At 38.8% G+C, this 16,971-nt stretch overlaps 1 pseudogene; it reads left to right on the forward strand.

The window, feature by feature from the left end:
* Positions 1-652: 652 nt before the first annotated feature.
* On the forward strand, positions 653-726 carry LOC116155523 (U5 spliceosomal RNA; annotated as a pseudogene).
* The last annotated feature ends 16,245 nt before the right edge of the window (positions 727-16,971 follow it).

The raw sequence follows: 16,971 nt of genomic DNA on the forward strand, positions 1-16,971 counted from the left end.
TTTATTTACACTTCGGTCCATTTTTAAAGCAGTTGTTATTTCTAAAGGTCATAACTACATTTAAAAATCAAAGTTCCAAGTATTCAGCTATTCATTTACCCGCATGGCATGAGTGACAAAAATGAAATTTCACTCTATATTTCCATATTCAAACATTCAGGAGCAGGACAGTGGGCCAGGATGCTTTCTGAGGTTGCTTACCACTTAAAATTTTACAGATTAATCTAGGATTCCAATCTAGGATTCCAATTCCAATAGTTCAATTAGAAATTGCCCAAGATACATTTAGAGGTTTGTATAGCACTGACTACACATCTTTCCCTGTGAGATTGCTGAGTGATAGACAGCCAGTCCACAATTCAAGCCTACTCTTCTTTAACTTAACACTGTTTATGATGAGTATCAATTATTTTAGAAACAGAATTGTAGGTGGTAACTTGTGTTATAAAAATATTCCATCAATAGGGAGATCCGTCTCCCATCAGCTTTATCAGGTCTAAAGTGCTGAGACCCTATCCAAGGTCATTACTACTTCCCTCTCATTGGTACCACAGCCAAGGAGACACTGACTGTGCCTGAATTTGACACCAGCATTCCATTTTAAAGCTAGTTCTACTCATAAGGCTTTCTATAAGAAACACCATTTTTATACTCTGGTTTCTCTGCAGATTGTATAAATCTTTTGCCTTTTACAAAAGATTTCTGTGGAGAGGAACAGTTACATGAAACGCCTTTTAAACAGAAGGCCACAGATACATTGAAAGTAAATATACCATGCAAACATTAACCAAAAGTAAGGTGGTGTGACTAAACTACTAGACATAGTAGGCTTTACAGTAAGAAGTGTTAAAAAGGTAAGGAGAAAATAAAGCAAAATATGTCATAATAATAAACAGATTAATTCATCAGGATGATATAGCAATTTTAAATAATAATATGATTTCAAAATATATAAAGCAAAATTTACTAAACTAAAAAGCAATATGGTAAACCTTGTGTTATGTATATTTTACCACAATAAAAAAAGAAAAAAAGACATAAACAAATTTACAATCAGACTTGAGAATCTTACCATCTCTCTCTCAATAACTGATAGACTGAAAAAAAAATCATTAGGTCTATAAAAAGCTGAACAACTATACTATAGAATACACATATTTTTCAAGTGTACATAAAACATTTACAAAAATAGACTATGTTGGGCCATAAAGTGGCAAGAAATATTCAAAAAGTTGAACTGCATAGAACATAGTTCTCTGACCGCAGTAGAAAATAACTAAAAACAACAATAATGGAACCAAAAAAACCTATAAAAAGGTTAAAGAAAGCAAGATACTTCTGAAAAACCTGTGGGTGAAAGAAAAAATCATAAGGAAAAATACTTTGAATTCAATAATAATGAAAAAAATGACATGTCAAAACTTGTGGGAACCAGCTCAACTGGTGTTTAAAGGGAAATTTATAACTTTAAGTTCATGTATTAAAAAGAAGAAAGGTTGAAAATTCAATCATTGAAGATTTTATCTCAAGAATCTAGGGAAAAAACAGCAAAAATACACCAGAAATGTAGAAGAAATGAAATAAAGAGTGGAAATCAATTACATAGAAAGTTGACATATAAAGAGTAAATCAACAAGGGCAAAACCTGGTTCTTTGAAGGATTAAAATTGATAAGCCCTAGTAAGACTAACCAAAAAAAGAGAGAAAACAAACAAAACATATCATTACAGATTTTACAGGCATTACTAAAAAGATAAGAGAAGATTAAGAGTAAAAAACTTTCCCAATAAATTTGACAATATAGATGAAACGGAAACATTTCTTTAAAAAAAATTTCTGAAAAACAGGAGGAAATAATCTGAATAGTCCTAGAACTGTTTTAAAAACTCAGATATGTATTTTAAAATTTTTAAAAGCCAACTGTCTTGCTTCACTAGTGAATTTTTCCAAACATTTCAAAAAGATATAATACCAAACGTACACAAACTCAGAGAACAGAAAAAAAAGAAACACTTCCAAATCATTCTATGTGGTCAATATAATTCTAATACCAAAACCTAGCAATGTCATTATAGAAAAAAAAAATTAAAGGCCAGTATCTCTCATAAATACAGCTGCAAAATCATTCATAAAATATTAGCTTATTGAATCTAGTAATATATAATAATTCATGAATAAAGAATGCAAAGTTGGTTTAATATTAAAAAATCAGAACAGCAACAGGAAAAAGATCAGTGGATTCTATCAGTATCAATACCCTGGGTGTGATATTGTACTATAATTTTGAAAAAACGCTAATTTTTAGGGAAATTGGGTAAAGAGTACATGTGATCTATCTGTATTACTTCATACAACTGCATGTGAATCAACAATTATCTCAAAATTAAAAAATCAAGGGTATAATGAATAGGACATAAACGGTAACCACATATGATCATCTCAGTATGTACAGCATTTGATAAAATTCAATATTGTGATAAAAATTCATAATAGTATGATAAAGCTCTTAGCAAACAAGGAATATCTTTTTTTTTAAACCCCCTAAAGCTAACATTGTACTTAATAGTGAAATATTAGACATCTTCCCACTGAGTCAGGCACAAGACACATAATCATCATCACACTTCTATTCAACAATGTTGATTAGAACTGGAGGTTCTAACCAGCCTAATAAAGGCAAGGAAAAGAAATTAAAAGCATAGAAATTAGAAAGAAAGAAGTAAACTGTCTTACTTAGAGATGTCAAGGTTTTGAATGCAGATAATCCAAAGTAATCTACGAACAACTAGAAATTTAGGAAGGTCACAGAGTACAAGGTCAATAAAGATCCGATACATTTCTTCCTACTAGCAACAAACAATTGGGAAAAATAGTATTTATAATAGCATCAAAAACATCAAATGTCAAGGGATACATGTAATGAAATATAAGCAAAATTTCTATGCTGAAGACTTCAAAACATTGTTGAGAGAAATCAAAGAAAACTTAAATATTGGAATAAATAAAGAGATACACCATTATCATGAACTGGAAGATTTAAAATAGTTAAGATGTCAGTTCTTCCCAACTTGATCTATTGACACAATACAATCCAAATCAAAATTTCAGCATTTTTTGGTAGAAATTAACAAGCTATTTCTAACATTATGATGGAAATGTATAACCTAGGCAAAAGACCTATGATAGCCAAGACAATCTTGAAGAAAAACAACAAAACTGGACAACTTAACGCTACCAAATTGCAAGACTTAAGATAACATTTCAGTAATTAAGACAGTGCAACATTGGCCTAGAGATGAGTAAGTACAATGGAACAGAATAAAGAGTCCAGAAACAAACCACACCTTTACAGTCACTTGATTTCTGCAAAATGCCACTATAATTCAGTGAGGGGTATGGTCTGCTGAATAATAAATGATGCCAAGTCAACTGTATATATCTGTATGGGGAAAAATAAATTTTCACTCCTGCCTAATACCATGAAAAAAAATCAACTCAAAGTGGATCAGAGACCTAAATATGGAAGGTAAAACAATAAATCTTTTAGTAGTAAATAAAAAAATATCTTCATGTCCCCCTTTACACATCCAATAGATCCTCAAAGCCTTTGGTTGAAATTTTAAACTACATTTGGTACATGGGTAAATGCGGATTTAGTCGTGTTCCACACAGCACCAGCAAGCCCATTGCTCCCTATGTCACCCACTTCCCTGGAAAAAATAAAAATCATAAAAATAACTAACTGTAAAAAGATACATTTTATTAAAATTAAAATCTCTTTTCAGCAAAAGATACCATTAACAAAGTCAAAAGGCAAGCCACATAGTGGGAGAAAATATTTCCTACATATATCTAACCAAAAAATCATATCGAAAATATATAAAGAACTTGAATGAATCAGTAGGAAAAAAAGGTTTGAATACAGAAAAGTATATCCAAATGACTAATAAGCACAAAAAAGAGATCAATATTATTAGTTACGAGGGAAAAGCAAATTAAAACCACAATATACCACCATACACACATAAAATGGCTAAAATTTAAAAGTTGAAAATAGTAAATACAAGGATACAGAGCAATTTGAACTCTCATATAGTTGTTGATGGGAGCATAAATTGGTACACACACTTTGGAATGTGTTTGGTAGTTATTAAAGCTGAACATACATATGTCATGATCCAGCAATCTTACCCTTGGCTTAATAGGAAACAGAAATGAATGGTTATGTTTACCAGAAGACATGGCTAAGAATGTTCCTAGCACCTTTAGTGATAATAACCAAAAACTCAAAACAACCCAAATGACTGTCAGCAGAATATGTAAGTAAACTGTGCTGTCTGTGTTCATGCAAATGGAATGCTATCCAGCAAAGAATAAACTATGTCCGCATGTAGGTCAATCTTACAGACATAGTACTGAAAGAAGGCAGGCACAAAAGAGCACATATGGTATGATTCCATTTACACAACACTCAAAAGCAGGACAAGCATACTAATCTTGGTGATAGAAGTCAGAATAGTGATTACTTTTGTGGTGGGGAATGACTAGGATGGTACATGAAGGAGTTTTCTGGTAATTTTGATATGAGTGGCAGTTAACATGGATGTGCTCACTTTCCAAACATTTATCAAGCAGGACACTTAAGACTTATTTACTTGACTGATACATTTTATACTTTAAAAAGATTTAAAAAAAAACAAAAACCTGTTTCCCAAATAACCACATTCCAATCCATTCCATGGAGTGATAGTGTAAACGGCAGCAGGAGTGTTTCCTGACAGGAAGCAGGGTGCTTTGTTAGGGCAATGTTTCAAAGGTCAACAGAAACAGAAATGTCCTTGGAAAACTTAATAACAATATGGAGTGAACTTGCCAATTTTCTTTTTAAGAAAGAAAGGTAAACTTACAGATAAGACTTATCTTTACTTTTTTTTCATTTGGGTAGGAAAAATAAACTTACTTTCCACTGAGACGAATGATAGAGTTTCCAGTGACCAACAAATATAGCCTATGTGACAGCTCACTGGTTTCAGTAGGTCAGCAGAAACTGACATTGTTTTTCTCTCACACTTGGAAAGTTCAGACCATGAGATTATTAAAACAAGCCAGGCATAACATGGTAGGAGTCCAGCATTAATTTGTTAGTTGTGGCAGTTTCTCCTTCACAATGTGAAACTGAATTGGAAGAAAATATCAAATGACTGAAAGTCTTGTTTGCTGCCAAGATGTCAGAGTTGAAAAGGCATCCTTTGGAAAAAGATGGGGAAAAATATTCTTTTCCTCTGTTAATATCTTTCCTTGTGTTTAGAATTTGCAGATAGCATTATCTCTAGAACAAAGCTTCAGGATTTTCCTAACAACCAAGATTCCTAACTTCTTAGGGTGGTAGCTTTTTTAGATGACTACCTTTTCAAAGCAAATCTCAATAAATGTGTGATATACCACTGTGAAATTCCTATCAGAGTCACTTATTCAACGAAGCATTCATCAAATGAGTCTTAGCAGCCAGGCACTGTATGCAGGGCATTAGGGAAGCAAAATAAAATTGCCCCTTTCCTCATGATACCCATGGTCCAGTAAAAATGTTTGATGGGTCAAGGAGCCTCTCTGGCCTGGTGTAATCTGCTTTCGCTCTTGAACACTAACAGCAGAGAAGGAAGCAAGGGAAGTGGGAGATGGCAGGATATTCTAGGTGGGGTGGTGGTTGTGTTTTACACAAAATATTCTATTTTTAGCACCTTTAGCAATAGGTTTCGAAAAGAAATTTAAAATGAGTGTAGGAGGATTTTATGTAGGTTTCAGTTCTCAGAATAACCAAGCATGTGAGTTTTATATTGTTGTTACTCAAGATTGGGGAAGTAGGGACAGGGTGTTGACAGCTTTAGCGGCAAGCTGGGAAGTTGCTTCTTGTGGCCCAGGAATGAGATAGGCTTGAAGAAATAGACATGTAAAGAGACAGGGTAGAGTATGGGGAAGCACTCTGGGGAGTCAAGCTGGCTGCCTTGCATCTTGGGCAGTCACTTCACCTCTTTCAAGCCAGGTCTCCTCATCTGTATTGCACAGACCTAATTCCCATATTATAGCAGGATGGTTTCAATGTTAGAGAGAGTGCACGTAACCTGTACACAGTAGAAATGCAATCCGCGGCAGCTGAAGTGATGACTGACATGTAACAGCAACCTCTGGGAGTAAGGCCCAGGGTGTCTGCTTGTCTTCACAGTGCATTCATTCGAAGGTGCATAGAGAGTGCCTGTGTTCAATCCATCACACGTTGTGAGGTGACAACAAAGCTCTGATGACAGCTGGGCCCTGCACACTTGTATCAAGGGGCTCATTCTGTCCTGGGGTTGTTACCAAACCAAACTTGGGTCCGCTCACCTCCGTGCAATAAAGCTAATCTACTGACACAGGGTTGTAGTGAAGGGAAGTGCGGCAGCTCCTGCAGGGCTCCGAGTCATGCAGACGGCTATGCTCAGAAGACCCAAGTTCCCCGTTGGCTTTCAGGGAAACGTTTTCAAAGAAAGGACCAGAGAGAGGATTGATGGCAGGGTGTATGATCAGCTCTGGACATCCTTCTGACTGGCTGGTGGTGAGGTAATTGGGAAACAACATCATCAACCTTCTGGTTCCAACCTGTCTGGGGTCTACCCGCTTGTGGTCGACACGCAGTTACCGTCTTCCCCCTCGGGGTGGGGGGGGCTTCAGTATCTGCAGAACACCTCAAGGTAATAGCTCAGGATATTATCTACAGCCCTGGAAGAGGAACTAAATGTCCTTGACTTCACTTAATGGCTAAACTGTTTTATGTTGCTTGACTGTTTTCCTCTGTTTCCGCATTTTCTCATTTCTCCAATTAAATATACTCTTTGGGACTCTGGGAGGGCCTGGGAGGCTAAAGTTTTTCTACAAACAAGATTCAGGTGGGGGCCATGGTAAAGGTCTGTCCTGGGAAGGCCCCATAGGATCCTGCTCAGTTACCATTGCCCCTTTTCTTTGATATTCCTCAGTCTTGACGGGGTAACAAGTGTGGAACAAGAAAGGGAATAAAGTTTTGGATAGAGAGGTTAATCATAAATTCAGCAGAGGAACTCAGTTTTAGGGAGGAACTGGTTTCACGGTGGCTGGGGAGCATGGACTCGGCCACCACCTGGTGTGACGGCTCCAGGAGGCCATACCCTGGATGTGCTGATCCACATCAGGCTGTAGGGACAAGTCGTAAACCCACTTCCAAAATTCTTATGAGTGTGGGGGAGGGAGGGCACTCCGCACTGTGGGTCAGTGGTAACATTTTTGTTTCCTTCTGAACCCTAGAGACAGACACTAGAGGGATTCAGGGAACAGGGAAACCAGGGGATTTTTGTGGCAATAAAGGGCTGATTGTTAAAGGCCCGCTTGGTCCTTGCTGTTTTACTAGATCTCCACACAACAGTTCTCTGTATTTTTCTTGGAATAAAACTGGCTTTTGCACCAGACGCAACGCACTGTGCCCTCAAGCAGCGGAGGCTTTCTAAATATTAGTGACTTTAACTCGATTAAGTATTTCCATTTCCTATTCCTGTGACTTTGTGAGGCTTGAGTTCCCAGAAAGGCTGCTTTTATTGATGATGACTCTTTAGGTTGGTTATGTTTTAAGTCATTCTGTTTTTATCATCTGAGTAAGTGCTAAAAAAGTCAAGATACTTTTAAAAGATTCTTCACAAAGAAATGTTTTCAGATTTCCAGCTGAGCAAATGAGTTTTTAAGGACTGCAGATTCAGATAGCCTAACAGATTCTTAGTAAAAGGTTTTGTCAGCATTTCCTTCCTGAAGTCCGGTGCTCAACTCGCTGACCTCTCGCCTTCTTGGGTTAGGGCCATCTTTTTGTATAGTCTCAGCTATAAATTATGCTAGGCCTTGCAACATTTCCCCCCTAAGAGGAATGAAAATTAACTCTGTTGGATTCCCCTCTGTATGACTAACGGAGGCCAGCGAGGCATTTTTACCTTAAAGCCCTCAGACATCAAATCAGAGGGATGGTGGCCTCTGGCCTCACTTGAGGTTCTGGGGCAAGCGTGCAATTAACTTCAGATCTTTGATGTTCTTTGACTTACGTTTCAGTTTTGCATGGGTTATTTTCTCCTAGCCACTTAAAAAGTGTCTTCTGTGACTTCTGTGCTATTTATGTAGAAATGTCAACGTGGAATATAGCTGGGCCTAAAATCCGGCGAGATGGTCCACATTTTCAACATGCCTTGTAACGTTTGCTGAGCACTAGCTGTTTGGATTTGCTTATTTTTCATTTTTTTAAGCATTTAATTCCTTTGCAATATTTCAATTCTAAAACTATAAACTATAGTTCTTTTTAAGGGTATCTCAGATCTCAACTTATAAGAGGTAACATGGTGGGGTTTTGAAGTCACTGAGCAGAAAAATTTTAAAAATTAGCCATTTTAATGAGGAATGTATGACTAAGACTGTAGTCGCTAGTTTTCCTTCAAGTCTAGTCTCCCCTGCTTCTATAATAATGCATTTATCTAGCTGTTTTAATTGGTCACCCCAGTTAAAGTCTCTATTTTCCAGCTCCCCCGGCAGCCATATGACAAAATTCTGGCCAATAGAAGGGGAGCAAAAGTTGCGCACAATTCCTGGGTCACCTCTGTCCCTCCCCTTCTCCCCTCTTCCTTCGTTCTGCTGCTGAGCCGCCGTGGACCGAGCGACAAGAGGAACGCCTTAAGGACCCCAGAATAGTAAGACACTCAACATCTAAAAGTGGACACCTACTGACCTTGCCAAGCTGCTATGCCCACGCAGACTTTTACGTGAGAGAAAATAACCTTGTCTTGTTGGAGTCATTGTCAGTGTGAGCCTTCTGTCATACACAGCCAAGCCTAATCCTAAAACAGAGACTGAAGTGAACGTTTACCCCACTGAAGCCTGTGTTTTCAATAGTCATGTGTAGCCTCCAAGGCACTAAATAAGGCCTTGGCAACAATTTTTAAAAGGGCTCAAAGGTATTCTTCTTTATCTGAGGGCATCTAAAACTGCCGACCTAAGTATACTTAGATGTGCGGGGCTGGCTGTTTTCACAACTGTCAATCACACCAAACTACAGCCTTGCTGAAGCAGCCTCAGCACCAAGGACTCCTGCTTGTTCGAGGTCATGTGGAGTCAGGGGCTCGGGGTTCTGCTCTGGAAGCAGCTCATGGGATCTCGACCAATACTGGGCGGATGCCAAACAAAGTAGGGTGGACAAATTTGAAGACTGATATTTTCAGACTCTTTAGTGATACGAATTATAGCAAACACTTAAATGCACTTTAATTAACCTAGTTGATCTTTTTATAATCCTATGAGGTAGGGTCTATAATCGTTCTCATTTTGCAGATGAAGTAAAAGGCAGAGGGAAATTGAGTAACTTTCCCAAAGTCCCCCAGCTAGTAAGGGAACAGAGGCAGGATTTGAATGCAGGTGTTTTGCCTCCAGAATCTAGGCTGTTAACCACAAGCTATTCTGCATCCCAGTAAGAATAACAGTAATTATGCATTGAACATTTATCATGTGCCAGGCTGTTCTAAAATGCTTTCACTTATTAAGTCATTAAATGCAACAGCCATATAGGGTGGCACCATTATGCCATTTTATAGATGAAGAAACTGAGGCACAGGGAGAGTATGTAACTTGCCCAAACTGGGGTTCAAAGCCACAGCATGGCTGCAGAGAACACACCGTTACCACCTTGCTGCACTGTCTCATCAAGCAGCAGGTGCTGCCCTCAATGATGGAGATGCTTTCAGGAGGGGAAGGGAATACACTTCAAATGACAAAATTTTCTGCAAATTGTCCTCTGTATATGCCCATATTCCAGGCTCTCCATTCACCTTTCTTCTATCTTCTACCACACGTCATCTCCACTCCTGACCACTCAGCTTTCCCCTACCTCCCACTGATTTTGCAGCCCATCTCTTTATTTAAACTTCCTTACCCACTTCTACTCTAAGTATTTAATGCTGTCAGTACATTCTATCTCCCTTTTTGTAGCTTTACTGAGATATAACTGACAAAAATTTAAGCTACTTAAGATGTATATTGTGATGATTTGATATACGTATACATTGTGAAATTATTCCTCCCATCAAGTTAATTAACACATCCATCACCTCACATATTTACCTTTTGGGGGTGGGGCGGGCAGGGTGAGATCAAGTTCTGTTCTCTTGGCAAATTTCAATTATACAATACAGTGTTATCAACCATAGTTACCATGTTATTCATTAGGTCCTCAGACCTTATTCTTCTTATAACTAGAACTTTGTACCTTTTTACCATCCTCTCCCTATTCCCCCACTCCCCAGCCCAGCCCCTGGAAACCAAATTTTTACTGTTTCTATTATTTTGCCCTTTTTCCCCCCCTTAGATTCTGTATATAGGTGATACCATGCAGTATTTGTTTTTCTTTTTCTGGCTTATTTCACTTAGCATAATGCCCACCAGTTTCCTCTATGTTGTCACAAATGATGGGATTTCCCTTTTTAAAGACTGAATCTGTGTGTATATATTTATCACAATATTTTGATCAACTCATTTGTTGATGGACACTTAGGTTGTTTCCATACCTTGGCTATGGTGAGTAATGCTGCAGTGAACATGGAAGTATAAATATCTCTTGGAGATAATGGTTCTGTTTCCTTTGGATCTAGATCCAGAAGTAGGGTTGCTGGATCACATTCTGCCAGCTCCCTCTCACTCACTCTGCTCAAGTCTTCCTGGCATCTTTGTTGCTGCTCAGGGAAGCCAAACGGTCCCCTGCAGGATCTTTGGTCTTTGCTCTGCCTGTGTATGTGGAGAGGGGAGCCAGTCTCCACAACTTACCATCTTGCTTCCTCACTTCACTTAACTCTCTGTTCACAGGTCATCTCATCAGAGGTCTTCCTTGATAACTTACACAAAACAGCACTATATATTGATCATATCACACTATCCTTTCACCCTTTTTTTTTCATAGCACTCATCACATATCATAAAATATTTCTCCATTGCCTATTCTCACAAGAAAATACACTCCATAAAAGCAAAACCCTATGTTTTGTTTATTGATTCTCACACCTAAAACTACTGGCTCATAGAAGGAACTCAGTATGAGGGGATGAACAAAGAAGTAAATTTACTTTTCATCTTAAAGAAAACTCTTCCTTGGCTTGTCTGCCCTTTACTTACTTTTCTCTACCTCTTTTAGTTCATAGCCAAGTTTCTTGAAACCTCTGCATTCTTCCCATCTCCTCAGTTCCATGTAATCTGGCTTGTCCCTGCCAATACCTGCGTAAAGTTTAAATTCCTAACTGCTCAGTCTAATGCGCAAGTATGAGTCTTGATTTCACTTGGGTTGACCATTCCCTCCTTCAACTACGTCCTTAACATCTCTTTCCTGGTTATTCTCTAGCTAACTGTTCTTTCCTGGTCTCCCTTAATTCTTTGCTACCCTTAAGGGAAATATTCTCTGGCACTCATCATTGACCTCATTCCTACTCCACACAGTTGTTCCTTTGGTAATCTCAATCACTGATGTATTCTTCTGCATAAAGTATTTTCCATACTTTGGGTTAATTTCTTTAGATTTCGAGAAGTAGGATAATAGGGTAAAAGATACAAATATTTTTATGGCTTTCTGAAAGGACTGTCCAATTTACAATGCCCCTGAAAATGATCAGAGTTGCTAGTCTTCCCTCCCAGGAGAGGTAAGATTTGAATAGTCAAAATAGGTTAAAAATATAGATGCAAAGGGGCAGAGAGCTTGAGTTCTATGCAGTGAAGAGAAAATGCTTGAGCAGAAACGTCAAGAATAAAGGCATGAAAAAGGCTGAAATGGTTGTAAGCCTCGAATACTGGATAAGCAGTGAGCCACACAAACACATACACACACTGAAGGATTCCAGCAGTTGAAGTGCAGGATTGAAGGAAGGGAGGGGTGGCTGGAACCGACCAGACGAATGAATCCAGTATGTGATGGATAACCCCCACTCTTCTCAGGAAGCTACGTTTGTGGAGAAAACCTTCAAGCATGGAAACTTTGTGAAACATGTATGCTAAGGCTTGCGATCAAGAAACCATGCCTGAGAAGCCGCTTGGTGTTAAGTGTGAAACTAAAAATGCCTTGTGGGTCCTCTAGTTTCCTGTAACATAGGACAAGGTTCCTGGGGATTTCCACTTACCTTCTAAGTTTCATGTGACAGTAGAACTCATGCTGATGAATGGAAAGCCCTCTTCTATATTGGGTGACTGGCAAAGAATCTTGCTCTCCTAAGCACTTCAGACCAGTATTCCTCCTGTCTTCAGTGGAGACTCCCTCCCTCCACCTCATCACCAGCAGACCAGCCCTTCTCTGAGGGACAAAATATCTCTTACCTTTGATTGGCCTGGGAATTGGCAGAGCCTGGTGGTGTATACTGGCCTCTAATCTGAAATGATAACAGTAAAGATCTGAACTGAGTCTCTTGTCTCCTGTCTATTGACAAAAACTGACCCATGAGACTCAAGTTGTTTTGTGTTGCAGGGATGGACTCAGGGTGGCTTCAGGGAGAAATGCATTCCATGAATCTGATCTTCTAGTCTCTGATATGGACAGTATCTACCTTTAAACTTAGTTGCTAAGCAACAATTCAAGTCCCCTAGCCAAAACCCTATCCCCAGGTTATTTCCCCAGATAAATTTCCTAAAAGTGTAATTATTGGATGAAGGGTAAGAACTCTCAAGTCTTCTGACAACTATCACCAATTTCAAAAAAAAGTTGTACTAGCTTATACTCACTTCAGCTTTAGATTAAAAACCAAACTCTGTGTACTGTTGTCCATGCTGTTATATCTACAAATGCTGTTTGATAAGCAAAATGACATCCTCTACCACAGTGCACAGCTCAGGGGTTATGGCAGACCTAGAGCCAGACCATAAGGGCTCAGGACTGCATCTCAACCACTTGGTTAATAAGGAAGTGACTTAACCTACTCTAGGCCTGTTTCCTTCTCTGTAAAGTAGTATAACAAAGGCGCCTCCTTCACAGACTTGATTAAATGAACAAAACATACAAAAACACTCAGAATAGCCTTACACTTGGAAAGCACTATTGTTTTCATTTGAATTTTTCAGTTACTACTAAATTTTTTCCATTGGTCGTTAGTATTTCATCCTTGGTGAACTGTTTTTCTTTTTAATCACATCCTTTCTCTTCTCGTATTTGACTGAGATAGTCATCTATATTTTCATCTTTATTACATTTATACTTTTTAACTCATTTGGAATTTATGCTGGCTTACGTTGGAGGGAATTCCACCTCCCTTCCCCAAATAGATTACCGCCCCCACCCTCCTTCAGAGGTCAATTACAAGTCCAGATTGTCACCTGTACTTCTGACTTATTAGTTACAAATCAGGGCTTCTGTGTCCCTTACCCTCCTTGGTTTTGATACTTTGCTAGAATGGCTCACAGAATTCAAGGAAACACTTAAGTTTACCAGTTTATTACATAATAAATTATATGACAAAGGATACAGATGGACAGCCAGACCTTCACACATAGGATGAAGTCTGGAGGAGTCCAGAGGGCAGGAGCTTCTGTCCCCATGCATTTGGGAGCACCACCCTCCTGGCACATGGATGTCTTCACCAACCTGGAAGCTCTCCAGACTCCTTAATATAAGCATTTTTAATGGAGGCTTTATCACATGGGCACGATTGATCTCAGTCTCTAGCTCCCTACCCCTTCCGGAGGACGAGGTTGGGACTGAAAGTTCCAAGTTTCTAATCATGGCTTGGTCTTTCTGATGACCAGCCCTCATCTGAAGCTACTGGCGATCCTACCAAGAGTTGCCCCATTAGAACAAAAGACACTCCTACACCCAGGAAATTCCAAGGGATTTCGAAACTGTGTGTCAGGAACTGGGGTCAAAGACCAAATAGGAGAAGAGAAGATGCTCCTCATACTGTTGTCACTCAGGAAAATACACGGGTTTTAGAAGCTCTGTGCCAGGAAACCAGCGACAGACACTCTGTATGCATTTTCTATCATTTTGCATTATCCTACTTTGTGTTCCCTTCAGGCCAATGTGAAATCACTTTAATATATGGTACCTTTGTCAGATAAAGTGAACCATCATTCTGTGATCTCAACGTTGGACCCACAGTGATGTCAATTCTGCCCATCATAAATTGCAAGTTCTGCATATCAGTATAGTTGTCAAAAGATTAGCTCCCAGCCATAGCAGTTATGAACACCAATGGGTGCTGCCCTCCAGGCACCTGCCTCTGAAGACCTGCTGGCTGGGCTTCTTGGGATCTCTTAAGTCTTCCCCCTCCCACTGCAGTGCCTCTGCCTCCTCCAGCTACTTGAAATCTCCCATCAATGAGTAATCACGCGGAAGTGATGAGTTTTTCAGTTCATACCCTACTTCAGGACAAAGATGATGAGAGAAATACAGATTTCACTGTGCCTCTTAGAAGCGCCACTAAGCTAGATGGCAGTGCCAGTGCAATGAGCCTGACTCTTCCACTGGAAGTGTCCTTGAAAGGCCGAGCAATCAACGGCAAGTTCTGCACGTGAGTGCGGAAACCCTGGAGTCCACGCACATGAAGGAGAGAGGAGGCTGTTTACTTCTCTTATGATATTTCTTTGCCTACAGTCCCAGCCAAGAGCACAATAACCCAGTGCTTGTTTATTGAGAGTTACAGGACAGCCGCCAAGTGCCCAGGCTCAAGGCAGACAGACAGGTGCCTGACTGTAGAAGGCTTAGACAGGGTGAGGTTTAGCTCCCCAGGTGATTCTTACACAGAGGTTTTTATTTCAAAACCAACTTTGAAATTAGCTTTCGTAGCAGATAAAGGAAAAGCTCTTTTGAGTGAGAACTTACCAGGAAACAGTTTCCATAAAACTTTCTCCTTGCTCTTCTCTCCTAGCTGAATGCCTACAACCAGTTTAACCTACTTTTCCTCAAGACAGTCACATCTACCTCAAAAGTAATACCACAGAAAGACTTTTATACAACTTCTGACAACATGGATAGTTTCGAACAGCATAAAAACCAAACCCGAATGCTACATCAGTAACAAATGGGACATTTCTAATGCTTAAAGCAAAACTGGACTAAAATACTAGCTCTCTAGAGACTTAGAAAACATTTCTGATTGGTGACACACTAAATTGAATGCCACTTCTTAGTAACAGCAAGGAATCAGCTAGAGGTTTTCTGAGATTGCATAGAAGATAATACTACAGCCTTACCATTCAGAGCCTATCTAGCAGAATTTCAGGACTAGTCAGAACCATGGAAGGTAGCAAGCGTGGCAGAACAAAGATCTAAGCTAGTTGCAAAGCCCACTGATGGAAGCGGAGACATCTTTTCTGGAGGGTAAGATTAAGTTCACCTGGCTGAATGCTGCGGCTTCTGCATATACTGTGACCAAGCCACTGCTGAACACGCATGAGCCACCCTCACTCTGATAGAGATTCGTTTCCCTCCATGCAGTACTGAACAGTAAGTATTTACATCAGTGCTCTGAATTCTCAGAATCTGGAAATGTGTTTATTAGTGACAATGAACAAGGGAAGAGCCTTGCGATTATTTTAGTTCTAGGAGAAACATCCCATAAAGGCTTGTTTTCCAGGGGTAATGTTCTGTTGGTCTGTGAAGTAAAATATTCCTACTCTAACGTAATGCCTCTTCCTAAATATGAACTCTCACAGTCACTGGTTAAGAAAAGTGTATCTTAAAAAAAAAAAGAATGATAATAATGAGATGTTAAAAAGCAAAAAATCAATTTTGACAATGATTCGGGGTAGGTTGGTTGCCCTCTGCTAACAATTTTAATCTCTCTCTGAAGCCACTACCAATTTGCTAGCTAGGTAGAAGACGGTGTGGGCATATACAGGTTTATAACCCAATTTAGTTATATATTCAACACCTGACTTACCTCACTTGTTATACTTTGATTAAAGTTAATATGGTCATATGTTTTGCGTTTTTCCTTATCAATGATGTCTGGACATCAGAGCAGGAGGTGGGAGATGTGCTCCACAGGAGAAGACCATCTGAGAGAAAAGAGTGGTCATCAGTCTAGACCACAGAGGGAAACAATTCCCTTTTCAGTTTATACATCTGAATTAACAACAGCAGGTCACGGAGGGAATAATGGGCCATGAAGCCAAACACCTCACTCCAACACCTGTTAGCTTACCAACTTCAGCAAGCTCCTTATTCCAATCTATAAAAAAAAAATAAAATGTGGGTAATACCAATCCAACAAGCCCAAAAACTTGAACAGTAAGATGGAAATGTTTATGAAGCATCCTCACAAACTGGAATATACTGGGGAAAAAAACAGGGTAGTATAAAAGGAACAAGCCACAGACCTCAATGTAACATCCACTCAAACACCAGGAGAGACAAATCAAAATCTGTGATGTTAAGGAAGAGAACTTACAAAAGTACATTCTCCAGTTTATATGAAAATGGTTTAATAATAGTGAAACTTAAAAAGTTGTAAAATTAACAAAGTATATTGGTTAAAGACTGTTTTTTCCCCAAACATGGCAAATAGTATGCAGACATTTATCAATGCAAAGCTTTTAGTTCCCCCATCATGTACTCTGAATCCTACTTACTATTCAATATGAAACATAATACAAAGATTTCTTTGGCAGACATAATCACAAGCATCAATGTCAAACTCAAAACATTTTCTCCATTAAACTTACCTGACTGAAGGCATCTGATCAAAAGACAAAAATGAGCAGTTTTAGTAAGTAGTTCAGTTTACCAGTAAGAGTCTAGAAGGTAACAAAAGCACAAAGATAAAGCTTTTTGGAAATTAAAACAAATAAATTTTACATTTTATTAAATCATCAAGTATCATGACCTGGGTATACTTTTATTAGCAAAAAAAAAAAAAAAAGAATACAGGAAAAAGGAAAAAAGAAAATGCACCTCAGACCAGAATACCATAACAAAAG

This window comes from Camelus dromedarius, chromosome 12 (genome assembly GCF_036321535.1).
Source record: "Camelus dromedarius isolate mCamDro1 chromosome 12, mCamDro1.pat, whole genome shotgun sequence".
Taxonomy (NCBI): domain Eukaryota; kingdom Metazoa; phylum Chordata; class Mammalia; order Artiodactyla; family Camelidae; genus Camelus; species Camelus dromedarius.